We start from the raw sequence: 16,299 nt of genomic DNA, 5'->3' as shown, positions 1-16,299 counted from the left end.
AATACAGAGGTGGAATGGGTGGGCCACATGGTTAATGTATGTTTAACTTAAAAAAAAAAAAAAAAAAAAAAAAAAAAACCTGTCAGGCTATTTCTCAAAATGGCAGTACATGACTACCATTCTACACTATACCAGCAATGTACAAGAGTCTCAGTTCCTCCACATCATTGCCAACACTTGGTATAGTCAGTCTTTTAAATTTTAGCCATTCTAGTGTATTATACTATCTCATTGTGGGTTAATTTGCATTTCCCTGTGACTAATGATGCTGAGTGTCTTTTCATGTGCTTACCTTCCACCTGCAAATCTTTTTTTTTTTTTAAGATTTTACTTACTTTTTCATAAGAGACCCTGAGAGAGAGGCAAGACATAGGCAGAGAGAGAAGCAGGCTCCCCGTGAGGAGCCTGACGTGGGACTCCATCCCAGGACCCCAGGACTATGACCTGAGCCAAAGGCAGATGCTCAACCACTAAGCCACCCAGGTGCCCCCATCTGCATATCTTCTTCAGGGAAGTATCTGTTGAAATCTTTTGTGCATCTTTTGGATGGGCTATTTGTCTTCTTATCATTAAGTTGTAAGAATAGTATGTGATTTTATGGATATATGACATATGTCATACATTGTCAGACTAGCTTTGCAAATATTTTTTCCCAGTCTGTCATTTGACTTTTCATTTTAATAGTGTCTTTTAAAGAGCAAATGGCTTAACATTGATTAAGGTCAGTGTATTGATTTTTTTCTTCTGTAGCTTGTGCTTTTGTGTTATATTTAAGAAATCTTTGCTAATCCTAAAGTTGCTAATATTTTCTATGTTTTCTCTTATGTATAATTAACATCTTATTTTAAAATTTAAATAAGTAAGAAATACTAAAACAGCAGGATGACCTTAATTATCCAAACCCTACCTTAAATTAGTGCCACAGACTAATAATTAACAGACTCTGTTAATATCTTTAGACTCTCTATCCTTGATGGTCCTGTTGGCCTACTCTGAAGGAAGCTGACAACTTCATATATACACAAAGCCTAGGAACTGGGCTAACAGAAATTTGTACCCTCAATAAAAATTTCCCATCATCAGCCCATCTTTTACCCAAATTTGTTCTTCTTTTCCAAAGACTGTCATCATTCTATATATCTACCTTCCTATTTAATGACTTCCTTCCTTAGGACAGCTGAAGTAGAAAGCCCATAGACTCAAGCTGCAAAGAAGCTTTCTCTGGGTAGAGAAACTCATAATTCAACAATTTTAGTCAAGTCAGAAATATGTAATTCATTAACAAGATTCTATCAAATCTTTAAAAATAGGAAGTAGAGTCAACAATTGAATCCATTAGAATCAAATTAGTTTGCCATCTTAATCTTAAAATATTGAATGGAAGCCAACATGGAATAATATAAAAATTTTATTTATATCTTTATTCCAAAAGACCAGTGTTATTTAATAATTAATACAAACATTTGAACATGACTCTGTGTCTTTTCACTTCAAAAGAGTAACGTTCAAAACAAATACACGTTTCCTTTTTCTCTGAAATTCACTCTGATTCCCATTACTACTGTCTCTTCAATAACCCCTGGCCATAAGTAAAAAATATACTTTCAAGCTAGTTTAGGCAACAATGGTGAATTTATTATAAGAAAATACAGGTATCACTCAGAGTCCAAGACAGACATCGAATGTTATTGATACCCAAGACTCTTACTCTCTCTGTCTCTCTCAGGCTATATGATTTCACACATCTACTTCTCAGAATGTCCACTTCTTCAGTGAATACCTTTCTCTGATTCAGCATGTACACAACAGATGATTTCTACCTAACAACTGTCAAGTTTACTTATCTTTAAATCAAGTGACCCACCTATGGAGTTTAGGTATCTCTCAATCCCAGTTCTTAATTAGAAGGAAGAACCCAATTGGCTAAGCTTTTTTCATCTAAAGTAACTATGATCCAGAAGACAGGATCACAGGATACACACCTGACTGACAGGGCCCTTCCCTGTGTGTAAGGGGTGGGAGGGAAAAAGTTCTCTTATGATAAGGGGTTGATAAACTGAGGAGATATCACATAATATGTCCACTACTCACATGAATAAATGGAATTATAAAGTAGAAAGATCAGTGTTTCTAAAGATCTAATCTAACTAATCTAGAGATGACGGCTTATAGATATCTGTAATTAATGGGTGCTAAAAAAATTTAAAGCACTATTCATATACTCTTAGTGGTTTCATCCTCCAATTATACCTAAAGATATTATATATAGGATACAAAAATATTGACCACATCATAACTGGGTAAAGATTCATTCTCCTATCTATTGATTTGACAAAGACAACCAGAAAATTAAAAATATTTTAGAAATTTGGCAAGATAAGACTTGAGAAGAATTCAGCAGGAGACTTCTGGTTTTAGTTCTGACATGGAAAAGGGTTAAAAGTGGTCACTCTTGCCCTTAAAACAATAAAAAACTGAACTGAAAACCAGTAACTCTTCTTGGACCCTTCGAAGAACTAAAGGTACAGAATAAACCACCTCAAAATCCAGAGTGATAGGCACATCCAAAGAGATAAAGCAACTGAGATCTGGTTACCTGGAGCAGTAGCCACTGAAGCTACAAACTGGTAGGAATACTTGTATGGAAATTTTGAAAAATTACTGGAGACTAAGAGTGGACTAGTAGGAGAGTAGGCTTTCTCTCCAGGAATACCACCACACTTTCGTAGGCTTTCTCTCCAGGAATACCACCAGGCCCACACTTTCATAGGCTTTCTCTCCAGGAATACCACCAGGCCCTCACAATAGGGACCCAAGAAATATCCCCAATTGGCTTGAGCAGTGAGAGAGGAAAAATAACCATAAAGCCTTCTTTATAAAATAGACCTGCTCTCCAAGGAAAAGGGTTTTTCATAGTTTATTTCTAAAACCTTATCCCAGTGAGGCAAAGCAAAGGGCCTCCTCACCCCAGGTCTTCCAACCAGCTCTAGCCTTGCTGTTTCACATAAGAGGGGGGCAGGGGAATAAGCCCTAGTTAATAGGGGCCAAGACGTCATGGGTCTGTATCCCAGAAATACCTCATCCAGAGAAGAGGGTAGTGGACAAGTTCTCCTTTACACTAAAAAAACACTGGAAGGCCCCAAAACACACACTTTCAAAAAGAATGAATTATGGAATGCTTCCTTTTCCCAGACCTTACCACCATGACAACAGGGCTCCAGTATTAACAGTGGATTGTAGCTGAAAGAACTGTAAAACACTGACTAAAGACAATAGGAGAGACAAAAACAAGGATACCAGAGGAATTGGGGCCTCTAGTAACTACAGCTATAACAAACAGTAAACATAATCCAAATCATAGCCAAATTAACATAAATCATCATGATAAAGATCTATTTGCCTCTATTACCCAATACAATATATCCAGTTTTCCAGAGAAAAATTATATGCCAAATGTAAGTAGAGAAAGCACTCTGAAGAAATAAGGCAATCATCAGAGCCATATTCAGAAAGGACACAGATGTTGGAATTTTTAGACAGGGAATTTTAAATAACTATGATTAATATGAAAAGGGTATATTAGAAAAATTAGACAGCATTCAAGAACAGATGGGTAATGTAAGCAGAAAGACTAAAACTAAAAAAGAATCAAAAGGAAATCCTAGAAATAAAAAATACAGTAACTGAAATGAAAACCACCATCAGAGAATTCAATGTAAACTTTAAGTGACTGACAAAAGAATCAGAGAACCTGAAGAAGGGTTAACAGAAACTGCCTAAACTGAAATACAAAGAGAAAAGAAGAAAACAACAAGAAGAAGACATGAAAGAATTAGGGGACAATATTAAAAGATATAACATATGTAATTAAAATGCCAGAAGGAGAAGAAAGAGAACAAAGCTGAACAATATTTGAGGTAATAACAGCTGAGAACTTTCAAAAATTTAATGACAGACACCAAACCACAGATACAGGAAGCTGAGAGAACACCAAGCGGGATAAATGCCACAAGAAGCACACCTCAGCATATCATATTCCAACTGTAGAACCCCAAAGACAGAGATAATCTTGAAGGAAACCAGAAGGAATGAGGGGAGGGCTATCCCATGGAGTAATAAAGGATAAGAATTACAACAGGCTTCTTGTCAGAATTCAGCAAGTAAGAGGAAAGTAGAATGAATTAAACCACCACCCAAGAATTCTATATCCAGCAAATTATCCCTCAAAAATAAAAAAGACATAAAGACTTTCTCAAACAAAAAAGTGAGGGAACTCATCACAAACAGACCAGCCCTAAAAGAAATGCTAAAAGAAGTTATCCAGGCAGGAAAAAAATGATATATCAAGATCTACATAAAGAAAGGAAGTGTTTTAAAGAAGAAATGTATGAAAGTAAAATAAAATCTTTTTTTTCTTTACTTAATTGACCTAAAAGATCTTTCTTTAAAGCAATAATAGTACACTGAGTGATTACTGATCATAACATATCAATAAATAAAATGAATGACAACAATGCCACAACAAACAGAAGGCATTAAGAATACTCTGTTATAAGGTAACTGTACTCCATATGAAATGGTATAGTGTTATTTGAAGATAGATTTAGATTAGTTTAAAATTATGTACTATAAACCAGAAGACAAGCACTAAAAATTTTTTTTTTAATTTTTATTTATTTATGATAGTCACAGAGAGAGAGGCGCGCAGAGACACAGGCAGAGGGAGAAGCAGGCTCCATGCACCGGGAGCCTGATGTGGGATTCGATCCCGGGTCTCCAGGATCGCGCCCTGGGCCAAAGGCAGGCACCAAACCGCTGCGCCACCCAGGGATCCCGCACTAAAAATTTTTTAAAGAAATTATTGATATGCTAAAAGAGGAGATAAAATGAAATCATATAAAATGCTCAATTAAAACCAGAAAAGGCAGAAAAAGAGGGAAAGGAGGAAACAGAAAAATGCAAGAAAATAGATACAAATGTGATAGATTTTAATCCAACTATATTAATAATCAGTTAAAATGTGAATAGTCTGATTAGACAAATATTAATTCTCTTATCTACTGACTTTACTGACATTTTTTAAAGGATTATATGGCAAGTCTTTATATCAATTTTGCTCTTCTGTAAATTTTTAAATATTCTAAAATAAATATTTTATTTATTCACAAATTAAAAGGTTATTTAGGAAAGAAACACAGCTAAAACCAAGAGTCCATAATCTTAGATACTTTTAAATACTCCTCCCAAAATACATTGCAGTAAAAACCAACAGTATTTGAGTTCACCAATAAATGAAGATTTAAAGACAGTGTTGTAGAGAACAGTATTCAACTCTTCATTTAGACAGCAACTCACTCTCCTATCCAGTTCTAGCATCTGTTTTCTCATATTTTATAGGTTCTACGATTTTCATAGTTGGAATTCAATGACAACATACATTTCAAAAAGTTTTTTTGTCATCTCTACCAGCCTATCTACATAAGTATAATTTTACAAGTATAATATCCAAAGAACAAAAAATAAGATCAATCCCAATTTTAGAAACACCTCATTTTACCCAAATTATAGACTACTATTTTCCTAGATACTCTCTATGACCAACTTTCATCTCAAGAACTGCCTATGAACTAAATTGTTTGCAGAATGGATTCTAAGTATCATCACATATTTAAAGCTTGTATCATATAGTACTACTAGCTTTCAGTTAAAAAGGAATCTCTGAGTTAGAAGTTCCTAAAATGGGGTAATCCAAGTTCCCACTAAATTATCTCCCTGAAGACAAAGACAAAGACTATACACAATAGCAGTGAAAGCTAGGACTAATTTCATGGAAAAATCTTTATTAGTCATCAGGTGGTCAGTGGAACTGGACTGGGAAACACAGGCTGTCTTATGCTAACTTAGCCATTAGAAAAGGGGCAATTTGACTCCCTGAAATAGGCACAAAAGGTTATTTGTTCTCCAGTCATTATCTCCCACTTCATTAAAGATCTTTGTTGACCTGCAAACTGGAGAACTATTCCTTTACCTCAAAAGAATAATTATTGAGGCAGCTTCAGTGAGTACTTGTCTTTTTTTACATGCTGAGGAGACAAATTTTTCAACAAGAAATTCAGCCACAATGAAGACCCTGTAGGTGACCCAAGATGTACTATCCCCAGGAGGCAGAGGTCAGTAAAGCTCTGATGATGCATGGTAGATGGTCTTGCCCAATTCAGCTTCAGGTGATGTGGGAAAAGAAATTTCTAAGTAACAGACACAATGTCATTGAGTCATTGTCAAGCAGGGAACATCTATCCACTTACTTCAGAAGAAGGTTCCTGGAAAACTGTAGGATGACCACAGACTTGATCGAAAAGATGATCATCTGAAACTCATAAAAAATGATAAAAGATACAAAACAATGAAAATATGATAGGAATGGAAGCCAATCAGTGGAGAACAAATTGAGAACTAGTTTTTCCTCAAGTTGTAACCAGAAAACATGTAACAGAAACAATAGTCAGAAACAGAATTGAAGAAAACTTGCCTAATTTGATAAAAGATACTATACTCAGTATAAAAGCCCAATAACTTTCCAAGTAAATTTCAACTAACAGACCAAATATCTACATATTCTATTAAAGTACCCAATTAATAGGCTAAAACAAAGTCCAATAAAGCTCTAGGCAGAGAAAACAAACTGGCTTCTCTACCAAGAAATATTAGTCTGGCCTGAGGATGTTTTTCCTTTAAAATATTTAGTGACCAAACAATGATATTTTTAGGGAGAAAAAGCTATAACCCAAGACTGTAACCCTGCCAAGTTGTCATTCTCGTGTGAAGATAGTAAAAAGACATTTTCAACTACAAAGGGGATTTATTTGTTCAGAAAACATACCTGCCATTATTTTTTAAAAGATCAAGAGCAGTTAGGTTGGTAGAACATTTTTCCTTCACTTACATTTCCATCTCAAACTACAAAAACCATACTCCTGCTTCAGTTCAATGTCTACTTTCCAGGGAATGCTGTGGGACAATTCCCTTGTGCCTCAAAGCAATAAATGGGCCCCACCCATTCTTTCTGATCCTTATCTCTGACTCCACTGTAACTGCCTGATCAGGTGAAGCATGCTCTCCTCTTCTTCCTGTCCTTAAGTGGTAGGCCGCCAGTATGAGCCTCCAGGCTTGAGAAAAGGATGCATGCAGTACATCTGTGCTTGTGACTGAACAGATAAATTCATTTCTGGGAGATATCCTCAGCTTCTTCAGCTATAATACTGTGGTAGATAAGATTTGCCTTTGGGCATCAATTCTATCTTCCTTATAGAGAATACTCCTATAAAGTTGGGACTAGAAAACTAAACAATTCAATTTGTAGGCTCCTTTGCAGCTCAAGTTTCCAGGTATGATTTAGGTTTGGACTGTCAAATGCAGTTACCAGAAATGTGAAAAAGCTTAGTGTTGCAGAAGCCATCTTCTGCAGCTGTTGCTGCTATTTCTGCTGACAAGCACGATCATGGAAGCCTTTGGTTTTCCTGGGGGAGCACTTGCAGTCCAGTCCCTAGCTTCGTGAGCCATCCATTTTGTTGGCACATTTTGTAACAAGTGAGACATAGTTGTAGAGTCAGCAGCAATAGGAGCAGTTTCCTGATCACAGCCATGAAAGGACCACTCTGGAGCTGCCTGCTTCCTGATTATAACAGAGGGAGAAGCTTTCTAAGTAGACTAATTCTGGACTGTGGCCTAGGACTTGCTCTTGTGCATTTAACCTAAAGTCTGTTTCTTCAGCCTTTCTGATATTTCATAAACTATTTAATACATTACAATTTTTTCCTGCTGAAACTAGTAGGAGTAGATTCATTTTTCTGCTACTGAATTCCCTGGAACTAAACTTTTACTAGTAGAGCCAAAGAGCTAAGTACGTTAGGCATTATTGATCCTTCCTGGCTCCTTGTGTCTGTTATCAATTCTTTAGAACTTGGAGAGAAAAAGAAATGGAAGGTTAGGCTCTTCTAAACCTCAAAGGCAGTCAACTAAGAATGACATCAAAATTAAAAATTCAGGGCAGCCCAGGTGGCTGGGCAGTTTAGCACCGCCTTTGGCCCAGGGCATGATCCTGGAGATCTGGGATCGAGTCCCACATCAGGCTCCCTGCATGGAGCCTGCTTCTCTCTCTGCCTGTGTCTCTGCCTCTCTCTCTCCCTCCCTTTCTCTCTTTCTCTCTCTCTCTGTCTCTCATGAATAAATAAATAATATCTTAAAAAAATTAAAAATTCAACATTTTAAAAAACATTACCGCATAAAAGTACTGGTGGTGAACACTGAAATCAAATCATTGACTATACAAAATTATAAACATAATTACAAAATGAAATAAAAATCTCAAAAAAATTACATAAAACATATGTAATGTAAGAAGTACTAATTATTACTCTAACTACTCATATGACATACAACCCAAGATAAAACTAATGAAGATCAAGAATTTAATAATGGGTCAAAATAAAAGTGACATATAGAGACATTTAAAATGCTATGTAATTCTTACTAAAATAAAGACTTGAAATGTACCTGGAAAGTTGTTTTTAAAAACACACTGAGAGATGCCTAGGTGGCTCAGTGGTTGAAGCGTCTGCCTTTAGCTCAGGGCGTGATCCTGGGCTCTGGAGATCGAGTCCCACATCAGGCTCCCTGTGAGAAGCTTGCTTCTCCCTCTGCCTGTGTCTCTGCCTCTCTCTATGTGTCTCTCATAAATAAATAAATAAAATCTTAAAAAAAAAAAAAACCCACAGTGAACCTCTTATATATCTTCTAATCATTGGAAGAGGGAAAAAAAGCAACTTTTTCTATAGAAAAAGTCATAAAAGAAAATACTACCATAGTAAGAAAAAGTAAACCATAAAATATGATGACAACAGATCAAACACTTTAGACCATAAATGTGAAAGGTATAACTTTCTCAATTAAATAATAAAGGCACTACATACTACTTACAAAAGAAACTAAAATTAGAATGATTAAAATGGGTTAAAAGTAAAAAGCCTGATGGGAAAGATACCAAACTCACACCAAAAAATAAAAAATAAAAACAGAAGCATAAATAAAACAAAAACAAAAAATACCAGGAGCAGCATATTAACTTTAGACAAAGCCAAATTTAAGATTCAAATTAGGTAGGCAAAAATGGTCATTTTAAAAATCTAATCCACAGGAAAGGAAATATACTTTGTTTTTCTTTTTTTTTTTTTTTTTTAACTTTTTGTGGATATGACATTTGGTAGCAGCTCTTTGGCACTGACTTCATTTTTTTTAACTCAAATTTTGTTAATTAACATATAGTGCAATATTGGTTTCTGGAGCAGAATTCAGTGGTTCATCACTTATATGCAATACCCAGTGCTCGTCACAAGTTCCCTCTTTTATAACCATCATCCATCTAGCTCATCCCCAACCCACCTCCCACCATCAACCCTGTTTGTTCTCTGTCATTAAGAGTCACCTATGGCTTGTTTCCCTCTCTCCTTTTTACTTTCATTTGATGAGATATGTGAAATAAAAACTAAGAAATACCAGGAGAAATGTATAGGCACGCAATCATTTGTGAAGCTCATAACATCAAGTTCTGGCAGACCATATTAATGTAAACATAAAAATACACAGATATTTTAAACAATACGTAGAAGGAAAGAGAACATTTGTTCCTTGTAAAATGAGAATAAACTCTAAAAATACTCATCTGTTCCTGGTTATAGTGTAAAAAGAAAGATCTTTTTTTGAAAAAAAAAGTTGACAACTTGTGTTAAGAATACTAAAGGATTTATAATTCTAAGTCCAAAGACTTTCACAAATAAAGGCAATTCTAGGTATAGAGCTACTTATAACAGTTACCATTTGAGTGCTAATTATGTCCCAGGCCTTATGATGGGAGTTTTATATATGTGTATATACAACAATGACATAAAAAATAAAAATAGGGAATGAGGAATTTTTACTAACATGGAACAATCACATGATATAATATGAAGTAGGATACCAAACTAAATAACAGTAATGTGAGTTTTTGTGTACTTGTATGTACATATACAAATAGCATGATCAACTTTTATTTATGAAAACAGAAGTCTGAAGAATGAAACAAAAGCAGCAAAATATTCACAGTAGTTTTCTCCAAGTAACGAGATTACAAGTGATTTTACTTTGTTCTTTGTATTTTTCTGTAGTTTCCAATTTTTTCTTCTATAACTTACTTCTATTTCATTATTCAAAAAAAATGTGTTTTAAAATAAAACACGTAGAGAAAGTCTCAGATGAATAAAATCTCAACTCATCACAATATGAAATATGACCATTTTCCAGCCCCTTATCTTAAATTTTACTTTAATAATAGCAACCATATGAACTAAATGGATGTTCTCCCCAACTGTAGCAATGTAGTTAGCTTAGTATATCTAACTAGCAGTTGACTTGAAAAAACCTATTAGCTAGTTATGAAGAAGAAAGAAATGGCAGTTCAACAGATAAATCTAATAAAATCAAAATACTGCCATGGTGTTACAGACCTGTTCCCATCATATAAGAGACTGTTATCAGTTGTGGCCAAGGTAATTAAAATGTATGAAACAGGCCAATCAAAAACACTAAAAATGAAGAACTGTAGGGGTACCTGGGTGGCTCAGTCAGTTAAGTGGCTGCCTTTGATTCAGGTCATGATCCCAGGGTTCTGGGATTAGCCCCTTGTCACTCCCTGCTCAGCGGGGAGTCTGCTTCTCCCTCTCCCTCTGCTCCCCATCCCCCCCGCTCATTCTCTCTCTCTTGTTCACTCTCTCAAATAAATAAATAAAATCTTTAAATATAAAAGGAAGAACTATACAATGTTTGTATGTATATGAGAAGGGAAAAAAGTTACCCAAACTTGTTGAAACTGATTAAAGTATTAAACTATCATACCTTGGAGAAGAATTATTAGTACAAGACAAAAATGAATAAAGGCTTACTTGGAAAACAAAACCTGAGGCTTATCATGAGTTAAGCACACATACACTGTTTTTGTGAAATCCAAAACGAACAAGAATAATCATCAGTAAATTAAGAATGTGAGAGTAGGATGTACTGAGGAAGAATCCACAACCAAATTGACTACTGCCATTTAAAATTCTTGCCTTCTGCAGCTCCTCTATGAAATTTGAAATTTTGTTTTGAAATAACAAAAACTCACACATGCTTGCAATTTGCCATCCACTATGCTAAGTCCAACACATCTGTTTAATTCTTTCATCAACTCTATGTAGTAGATATGATTAGCATTTCCCTTTCACAGATGAGGAAACTGAAACTTAGAGAAAAGATTTTTTAGTTGTCCAACTAGAAAATGGTGAAGCCAGGACTTTAAACTTAGGTCCATCTAACTCTAAGTCCCTGCCCTTAACCATTATGCTATTTCTTTGTATCAATGTTTCCTTTCTGCAACCACCTTTTGCACAACACTTTAATTAATTCAAATCCAAATTAATCATAAATTAAAATGTTAAGAACAAATGTGGTGATAAAGCTAGAAATTATGCTTTGCTAAATCCCCTGCCCTGTATCTTTACAGACTGGAGTTGGCTTAAAGATGAATGTTCACAAGCAGGAAGTGGAAGTCAGGTTTAGCCAAGATTCTCTGACAGCCACTGTGGTTAAATATAAAGATATACTGATGCAGAGCTGGCAGGAGGTTCCAGTTTGCCCTGGCTGTCCTCAATTCCACAGACACTTCCTCTCAACAGTATCCCTAGGCCCACCTACAGAAGTTTGGCAGTGGACGCACAGAGACATTTGCTATCCAAAGTTATAGCTCCCCACAGGTTCTTCCATGACCCTTCCCTTCACAGTCTTATTTTGGCAGCTGGACAACTTTGGATTTTCATATTAACTAGTTGATTTTTTTTTTCTGATCCTTCAATTTCCTTTATGGACCTTCTGTTTCCCAGCTCCTCCCACAACTCTGTAAGTTCTAACTCCTCTGATAAACCCCTTCTCTCATTTCCATAATGGTTCTGCTTCAATCACTGAAACTAATTAAAAAAAAAAAAGGTGTAACTTTTTAAATATAAACTTACTAAAATATATTAAATATAGTTTCAAAGACAAAATAAAGTAGCAGGGCATAAATCCTAATAAACAATCTTTGTCTAAAGAATAAGAAAATGCTAAGGAAGGTTGTTATCCTATCTTTTGTTTACATCAAAGCACAAACAGAAAAAATATTCTGACAGTGCTAACATTGAATTTTCTTTCACTAATAATATGTTTTTTCCCAGAGAGAAGAAAATAAGTCATATTTTAATTAACAAGAATAAATGAACCACTATTCACATATTTATGGATTTCTTATTGTCTTAATCCACTTGGGCTGCTATGACAAAAATACCATTGATTACGTGGCTTCCACTACAGTCATTTATTTCTCACAGCTCTGGAGGCTAGGAAGTCCAAGATCAAGATGCTAGCAGGTTCAGTGTCCAGTGAAAGCCCACTTTCTGATTAACAGAAGATTGTCTTCTCACCATGTCCTCACATGGCAGAAGAGACGAGAGATCTTTGCCATCCCTTTTATAAGCACATTAATCCCATTCATGAGGGCTCTACCCTCATTTAGTCACTTCCCAAAGGCCATGCCTTTTAATCCCATTATACCACAGGTTAGGATTCCAACATATGAATTTGGGGGGCACACAGACATCTAGTCCATAATACTTACTGTCTACAAAGCAATGATAGGCCCTAAGACAGGACATAAGAACATCCTGGTTTTTCTGAGACCCAAAAATAAAGACTGCACACTTACTTAATTTGCCACCAAATGAAAACCTATATATAATAAAGCTACATCAGGATACTGTTACCTAGGCACCACGTCATTTTTCCAAACAAAACACCTACCCCCGGGATGCCTGGGTGGCTCAGTCAGTTAAGCATCTGACTCTTGATTTTGCCTCAGGTCATGATCTCAGGGTTTTGAAACCAAGCCCCTGTCAGCCTCTGCACACAGCTTAAGATTCTCTCTCTCTCTCTCTCCCTCTGCCCCTCCTCTACCTCTCTCAATCACTAAACAAACAAACAAAACCTACCCCCAAATATTCAGATAAAATAATATATCTAATTGGAAACCTAGAAGTAAAAGATATACCCTTTACATATGATTGGGATTGTGCTATAAAGCCCATTGTTAAAAAAAAAAAAAAAAAAAAAAGTCCATTGTAAATAGCCTTAGTGTGTAAGTATGTGTATGAATCTTTAGTTGAGGGCTGGTAAAGGCCAATTAAATTAAATCAACAAATCAATCAGTATGCTTTGGTTGCAAGGAAGAGAAAAGATTTGTTGAGATAATTTAATCCACCCCCAGGAATCCATTCCTATCACAGTGACAACAGAGGACAAAATGGCTGCCATCAGCTTCAGATTTACATATTCTTTTCTTCTCAAACAAAGCAGAAAAGAAGGGTTTCTCTCACCCAACAGGTTGGACAAAAGTCCTGGACCCTGATTTCACTGGCCCAAACGGAGTCATGAACCTATTCCTAAACTGATGCCTGTGGCCTGGAGCATATAAGCTATACTGATTGGCTCAGGCTGCATGCCAAACTCAACCACATCTAGTCAGCATTAAAAATTATAATAACAATAACAACACCAACAAAAATATAATAATTAAAGGAATGGAGGCCTGCTAGGCTCACAATAATGTTCACTACTGTCAGATTTCCCATTTGAAAAACCATATGGGAAATGAACTGAGATAAAGAAATGAATTTAGGGAAATATCTTCCAGCTTTGCTTTTTTTATCTTGGTAACTGCTAAATACTCTGTTTTTCTTTAGTCATGCAGCACTCACTATAACTTCATCCCAGTTGTCTATGAAGCTAGGGAACACATGTCCCAGAAAATCTACTATTACTCAAAGAATACTGACTAGATTTGGCCTTGCTGAATGTCCTTAAAATTTTCAAGTTTTAAAAAAATCCTTGTACTAACCCACAAATTTCTAATCATTCTTCTAGACAGATCAGGATTTGTGACTGAAACTGTTCTCAATTTTTATTAAAAATCTCATTTGCCAATAGCCTCATATATTTTTTAAATGTCTGGCCTAATTTCCTCAAATCTGCATATATCACATATTTTTCTTGGCTATAATTAGTCACTGAGACTTATTAGCATAGAAGTAGTTCCAAGAAACTCTAAATTACAAATCGGCACTGATTTTTGTTTTTGTGTTTTTCTTGACTCTCACAAAAGGTGTTTTTCCTCCTGGAAGAAGCCACCACATTGTTTCCTCTTTTCACCCTTTGGGAATAGCTATTATTAATAGAAGGGAGCATTAGTATAAATTCTTAACACATCAGAAGTATTAGGTTGAGTTTAAGCAGTCTCTCAATTCTGTGACTAGAGTGCAACAAAACTTCCAAACATCAGGAGAAAAGCAAGTTAAAACAAACCCTTTACCAGCTGCTACATATGGGGTGGATCAATAATACTAACTGACAACTTTTCATATGAAATTCAAGCAGTCTGAAGTTTCCTTTTTCTATTCCCTGAATATCTGTTCTCTCCACTTCAAAGGATTGTCTGCTGCAGAGCAAGGAGAGGTGGTTCATACACAACGGCACTCGTCTTCTGTTTAAATCGTAACATCCGGCAGTTCTGGAGCTGCCAGGCAATGATAAAAGGGCACAGGGCTTTGATTGTTTATACTTCAATAGCAAAAGCAGAGGAGCACCGTGAATAAGGGCACAAGCTCAGTAGATGAGCGTTGCTGGGTTCCAACCACAGCTCTGCCACCTACCAGTCCTGTGTGTGACCTTGAACAAATTACTTAACTCTCTGAGCTCTTCCTTTCCTCATATGTAAAATTAATACTACAATAACAATATTTCTCTTTCTTGGTTGGGTAGAATTATGTGAGCATCCACTGTAAAGTGCTTAACCAAAAACTTGCACTGTAAAATAACGGCTAACATTTACTGAGCATTTATTATGTGCCAGGTATAAAAAACACTCAGTTCATCTATTTATCCATTTAACAAATATTTATGAGTACTTTGTACCAGGCACCGTTCTGAACATTAGGATATCAATACGAAAATAAAGATTCCTTCCTGTACTTTAACACTTCTTAGAAAGCTATTAAGATTATAATAAAATTAATAAGCATAATGCACATAATATACAAAAAGAACAATAATCAAAATTAAATGAAATTCCTCAAAGTTAACAGATATGATAAAAACTTACCTAATGTCCTTAAGAGCTGTTGGCCTCTGCAAACACTTCAGGGATAATGGCCCAATGAAGTCAGCCAAGCAAACTTCAGGAAACAGAGACTCTCCTGCACCAGGGGTTCTGATATCATTTCACAGTTGAGTTCATTCTGACTGGAGATAAATGAAAATGAAAGCAATATGAAGATTTTCTGCAATGCTGAAATGCTACTAATGTTCTGAAGATCTAAGGAAATAGAGTAGACTATTCATCTTTCTCACTTTCCACAAGATTTTTAGGATAGTCACTGCTCTCCCACAATTTCAAATTACACCAAAGGGCCATTTAGCAATATACTAAGATTGAAGTGACATGTGGAGCAGAGCTGTGATCTTCAGTTTCTATTCACTGGTATCTGCTCCTCTCACACACAAAGTTACATTTTCATTTTTGGACAATATTCCTATTCTTGACCTGAAAAAATATGTGCGTGTGTGTGTATTTTTAAAATATATATATTCTTAAATAATACGGTCTTTTAGATTTTTTTAAGTAATCTCTATACCCAATATGGGGCTCGAACTTACAACCTGATGTCAAGAGTCACGTGCTCTACCAACTAAGCCAGCCAGGTACTCCTTGAATATATCTTCAGTATCAACCTTCCAAATCATAAACAGGATCAGTATCATTTAAAGGGAAGCCACCATCCATTGTGTTTATCTCTATTGGTGGTTAGTTAGAAAAGGGAAAAAAAAGAAATTTCACTTGACAAAAACAATGGAACATGTCTACCAGGGGTTGAAGGAGGGTGCAAAAGGTGTTGGACAAGCCATCAGGAAAATACAAATCAAAAGCACAATGAGGGGATCCCTGGGTGGCGCAGCGGTTTGGCGCCTGCCTTTGGCCCAGGGCGCGATCCTGGAGACCCGGGATCGAATCCCACATCGGGCTCCCGGTGCATGGAGCCTGCTTCTCCCTCGGCCTATATCTCTGCCTCTCTCTCTCTCTCTCTGTGACTATCATAAATAAATAAAAATTGAAAAAAAAATATTAAAAAAAAAAAAAAGCACAAT

At 35.9% G+C, this 16,299-nt stretch overlaps 1 pseudogene; it reads right to left on the bottom strand.

Annotated features, from left to right (window-relative positions):
• LOC100683091 overlaps nt 1-16,299 on the bottom strand; it is a 120,706-nt pseudogene that overhangs the window by 98,834 nt on the left and 5,573 nt on the right.

This window comes from Canis lupus, chromosome 12 (assembly GCF_011100685.1).
Source record: "Canis lupus familiaris isolate Mischka breed German Shepherd chromosome 12, alternate assembly UU_Cfam_GSD_1.0, whole genome shotgun sequence".
Lineage (NCBI taxonomy): Eukaryota > Metazoa > Chordata > Mammalia > Carnivora > Canidae > Canis > Canis lupus.
Note: the sequence above shows the minus strand (reverse complement) of the source record. Positions and strands in the feature narration are given on the sequence as shown.